At 33.5% G+C, this 6,000-nt stretch overlaps 1 pseudogene; it reads left to right on the forward strand.

Moving 5' to 3' along the window:
* The first annotated feature begins 2,835 nt into the window (after positions 1 to 2,835).
* On the forward strand, positions 2,836 to 5,220 carry LOC122147084 (annotated as a pseudogene).
* Positions 5,221 to 6,000: the final 780 nt, after the last annotated feature.

Genomic DNA, 6,000 nt, shown 5'->3' on the forward strand with positions numbered 1-6,000 from the left:
CAGTTAACATTTATAGTATAGTAATAATAGCAGTGTAGATCTTATTTGCATTTGATGTGATATTATAAATCTGTAAACATACAGAAGGTAGGCTAATATTTGGATTTCTCCGGTTCTCTGCACTGGCGTTTAGCACAACCGGAAGTATCTCCCAGCTAACAAAAAAAGGTCCCCAGGACGTCCCCTAAATGGCCTCTGCGAACGTCCCCCGGACGTCAGCGTGTAGGGCCCCCTTGACGTCGAGTGGACGTTCGCGAAGACGTCCTCCGGACATTTACGCAAGGGGGCAGGGTTTCATATTTTATTGAAGCATGTCATTTGTGGTTAGTCCAATGGCAATATTCCCATTGTCTTCTAACCTAAAACAACAAAATGAACACATTCAGTAGTGTTATGATTTTATATGTCTAGGACTATCGTTAATCCATTGAAAAAAGATTTGTAAAGACTGTTGACAGTTTGGATTTAAATTAAAATTAAATTAAATTTATGCATTTAGCAGACGCAACTTACAGTGCATTCAGGCTATCAATTTTTACCTATCATGTGTTCCCAGGGAATCGAACCCCCAACCTTGCACTTCATAATGCAATGCTCTACCACTTGAGCTACAGGAGCACGGTTTAGACCAAGCTGTCCGAAATTTAGAGGACATATGCCTTTTTGCCGCATATAGGCGTCTCGATGTGTATTTTTACCATATGGAAATTCAATATTTAAGTTCAATATCTGTCAGTCTTTTTTACGTAATCATTTAATATTTACATGCTAACGTTAGCTTCGAAAGTGTTCACATAGCCTACCGTCAGCAGCCTTATGGGACAACTTCAGCAAGGTTTAAAAAGGTAAACTTTTCATAAAATGTAAGCATTAGGAGATAAACAGTAGTTACGGTAGCTATAATGTCTAATAATATAAAAGTATAAATAACTTTTCGACCAAACAAAAGCGAAATCTCAAGGCCGTGTCTGAGGGGATCACTGGAATGACCGTTAACTTTCACTAAGCAGCTGAGCGTTGCCATGGATACATGCTGCGTGCCCTAAAGTGATGTCAATCGATCAAGTGCATTTGATCGACACTTGCTTGGATTCTATCTCCCAATATGGCTATATTACATTATTTTTATTTATTTATTTATTTATTTATTTTTTGAGCTGCATGTAGTATAGTAGTCTTAAATGCAATAACTAAAATAATACATTTTCTAAATACCCTTTCTTGTCGGCTTACCAACAGTTTAACATGTAAATGGAAATAATTAATTTATTTGTCTTACCTGTGGTATTTTCCACTTTCTTTTCTTCATGTTTTCCTTGGCTGCTAGAGCTCCTGGGATGCAACCTTATTTTCTTCATTCATGGGGAATGCATAAACCTAATTTTAGCCTATTATTGAAGGGCATCATGATTTTGATGTTTAAATGCTGAAAACAGACTCCTGATTTGATGACATTTTTTAATTAGAGAAGTTACTCCTATTTTCTTTTTCCAGAAATGAAAATGATTAATTTAACATTAACTTCATTTTACAATGTATTCAAATCTATATAGAAAATAATAATAATATCAATCTGCAAATCAAAACTTTTTTTTTTTTTACATTCTATTATTATTACAGTTTAAAAAAAGGATTTGCTATTAGGATTGCTATTAGAGGTGCACTAATATATAAATCTTTGTCTATTGCTGATAATTATTTTAATGCTATGGCTATGTGAATTCAACAAAACTTGAAATGTTCAGATCATATTTCATATTCAAATTAAGTCTTGTTTAAGTATATTAAGAGTTTTGCATTATCATTATTATTATTATTATTATTATTATTATTATTATTAATTCCATGACAGTTATCACATTTGCTCCATATTTATTTGCATTACTGCAATGCAGAACAATCTAATTCCTGCAAATGTAATGTATAAATAAACAAATAAATAAAGATATATTTATAAGTACTTAAACTTTTCCTTTTTTACATAAAAATAATGTATACATTATGCTGGTAATGTACTTCCTTTAATTTATGCTGATTCAAAATTACATTAAAAATTAAATTTTTAGAATTTGGTGGAGTTGGGGAATTTTCTGTAATTTTCTATAATATTTTCTGTTATTATTTTTATAAATGTATAAATTCAAGAAATATATTTTTTAATGTTTCTATATGTTTATAATTGCTTATTTTTTATTTCCAGCGCTTATTTTTATTTCATTGTAACTAATAATAATAATATTAATATTTAAATATTTATAAATATTTTATATATCATGCAAGTATTTCTTGTGCTTCCTTTAATTTATGCTGACTTAAGATAATGCAAAAACTGAGGATTTGGTGGGGTAAAGTTATGTATAAAATATTATTTTATTTTATATTATTGTTGTTGTTGTTTTCATGACAATTAAGCAAATTTCCCCCACAATGAAAACATATGTAAAACATATAATAAAATATTATATATATATATATATATATATATATATATATATATATATATATATATCCTTTTGGAATGTGACCATATCTGCTTACAGTAATGTTAATATTGCCATTTATTTGTGAAGGTGTGTGTTAGTCAGTGGTTGTTGTGCTGCAGGTATGTCAGTGGTGAGCAGTTTGCTGAGTGCAGATGAAGGCAGCAGCGTCACTGTTCAATGTCTCTAAAAACCTCAGATAACCTACTGTACATCTTCAACAGACCCATGATCTAAGAGATGCAAGATGTATGAGTATCACTGCAATGTATTTAATACATAAAGTGTTTATATTAAATATGGCATTTTGATTATTTTTTACATTTTAAAATTCCTTCTGTCGCGTTTTTCCCATTCTTCCTGCAGGTCCAGTAAGAAGCGGTGGTGTCGCAGTGGGAACTGGAACTCCTGCATGGTGACATTTATATTTACATTTACATTTAATCATTTAGCAGATGCTTTTATTCAAAGCGACTTACAAATGAGAACAATAGAAGCAATCAGATCAACAAGAGAACAACAACGGTATACAAGTGCTATGACAAGTCTCAGTTAGTCTAGTACAGAACACGTAGCCAGGGTTTATTTATTTACTTTTTTAAGAATATGATAGACAAGAAAAGAAAAGGTTAGTACTAGTATTAGTTGGTGAAGTGCTGGCGAAAAAGATGAGTCTTTAGATGTTTTTTGAAAATGAGTAAAGACTCAGCTGTTCGAATTGAGATCGGGAGGTCATTCCACGGAGGTCATGACGGACTCTGAAGGAACTTTCAGCAGCAGAAACGTGTTCATCCATGATGACAGGAACAGCATGTTGACGGTGACGATACAGCAGCTGGAGATGAGAGACTCAGGCTGGTACTGGTGTGGAGCTGGTCAACAGAAGGTGGCTGTTCATGTGTCAGTCACACCACAAACCACAACACGTATGTCACACACATAACAGCTAACACCCATACTACAAAAACGTACTTTGTAGAAACGCGAGTGTTTTTTACTGATGCCAAAAAAGAGAAACCTATTGAAACAGGTTGCTTGTGGCACATTGCTATGTAGTTTCTGCCATGCTGCATCACTGATATTTTGCATAAAAACATTTCTGCTCAATGCTGTTGCATTTGATTTCTATCCTTATGCCAGTGAGCACAGTGTCTCCTCTCCAGAATCTGAAAACAACAGTCAGGGATCCATCTGTACTGAACTCAGATGATCCTCACAGTTGACCTCCTGCTCTACACCAGCACTTTTCTGTGTAATTCCTCATGGTTGAGTTCTGGTCATGGTCAAGTTCTCATAAATGGATAAAAAAAAAATTGTGATCAGCTGTGCCATATATATTGGTGAACTGGTATTTGACTAACACATCATATCTGTTCAGGCGTCCTGTTTGGGAGTCTCCTCTAGTGGTGTGTGGGGTCGTACTGCTGGTCCTGACTGTGTGTTTGGCACTTTGGAAGTTGCGGCAGCTATGTAGTAAGTTTCCAAGGTTATTTGTCATTCTTTGTGTTGTATAAATTAATTGAATTATTAAGCATTTGTTTTCCTTAATTTTATCTAATTTAGATTTAGAATAAAAAGGATGCATTCTAATGTTCTTTGTTTCATTTTGCAGATAAAAAGCAGAAACATCAAGGGACAAATGAAATAAATGATAATCTCACAGTCAGTGCAGTTATTTTACTGTCAACATTAAATAAAAAAATACCCTATTTACATTCTTAATATACCCTCCTCTTCTTTTGTGGAAGTATTATCTGTGTACATTATTAAAAAAAAAACAAAAAACAACAAACAAACAAAAACAAACAAACAAACGGTTAATTGCTTCATTGAAAGATGATCGTTCTTTACTTGGAAATAACGAGAAACGTAATGCAGTTAAAAGTTTACTTTTCCCAGAATGAAAATACAAAGTACAGATGCATTTTTCCTGACTAAATGTTGTAAAACTGATGCTTCAAGGGGAAAAAATACGTGCATACAGATGCTTTAATAAGAAATGACAGAATGGAGTGCAATGTAAATCTTTACCAAAGATCCACAACTCATGATGATGTTGTGTCTGGTGTCCAATTGTGATGAACTTTTTTTCTGCTGTATTTGATATTTCACTCATTTTCAGATGTGTCCATGGAAAGAAGGAGACTATAAGAAGGCCTCGGTGATTTTCCTGCACGCTCCAGCTCAGGCCCAGATGCTCTAACAGAGGAGCCTCATGATGGGAAACACCAAACTCATGGACATTCATGATGAAGAATATCCTAAAGTGAACTGATGGACACTTTGACTCTTTAATTGTCTTTATGAAGTCTAAGAGAGTCCTGCTGACTGGAGAAACTCAAGACTGGTCTATTATTTGACATTCCTATACATTTAACAGGAAGATCATATTTCATTGTAATGCATTTTTCATGTCATGTATTTCACATTTGTTTGTAAGTAAGCACAAGCCTTATGAGTGAATTGTGCTGTGTGAAGATGTTTTTACCATGAGCAGTTATTCTCAACTAACAGTGCAGAAAATGTGTGAAAGTGTGAATCTTTACAAAAACATACAGAAGCACTGAGAATTTACCCATATCTCACTGTTTGCCGTAATAGAGACTATTTTATCTCTTGTTCTGTTTTATCAGCATATAAATGATGAAAAGCTTTTGTCCACTATTAATCTCTGTACAGAAATAGTGCTTAATTCAAATCCTGTTTCAAGTCCTATTAAAATCTTTATTTGAAGTTGTTTGCTACATACTGCATATAAATAAATGTAAGAAACTCACTTCAGCAGTGACCTATTCTAATAGTTCTATAATTGTAAAATGAGAACTGGAGAATGAAACAGCATTAATACCCAGAAACCTAGAGGAAAACACTTTGATATTGACTGCATTGCAAGTAAAATAAATATTTTTTTTCAGAATAATCTTACATGCCTCGACCAAGTGATGCATTTGTAACTTGTGGTTTTTTGCAACAATTGCAATCAAGCATTATGACATTTTATTGTAAATTAAGTTTCTGTGACATAAGCAACTGAAGAGCAGTGAGAGAAGTGAGAGACTGAAGTGAGAGAGCAGTCAGGAAGTGAGAGACTGAGACAGTGAGAACTTAAGGTCATATAATTCTCCTTGAGTGATAAACTGTTTCTGTAGCATTATCACGTGATGAAGATGCAGGGAGAAGAAACATTGCAACGATTTAACAAAAGGACTAACAGTTTGAAGTTCATTGTGTTTTTCCTTTGGCTCATAACAGGCAAGTGTTCTGTATTTGTAATTTAGTTTATTCTGCTGTATGACATGCTATACTCTGTCTTAAACTATTATAAACAGTGTTTTTATCATTATTTTATAATTACAGACTTTTATTAATAGAGAAATTCATTTGTCATGCCACTGGAACACAATTTAAGATATTTTGGATGAAATCCTGGAGGCTTGAGACTGTCCCATAGACTGCCAAATAAATAACAGTGTCAAGGTCCATGAAAGGTATGAAATTCGTTGTCAGAATACTCCATCTG

Source organism: Cyprinus carpio, chromosome A2 (assembly GCF_018340385.1).
Source record: "Cyprinus carpio isolate SPL01 chromosome A2, ASM1834038v1, whole genome shotgun sequence".
NCBI classification, from domain to species: Eukaryota; Metazoa; Chordata; class Actinopteri; order Cypriniformes; family Cyprinidae; genus Cyprinus; species Cyprinus carpio.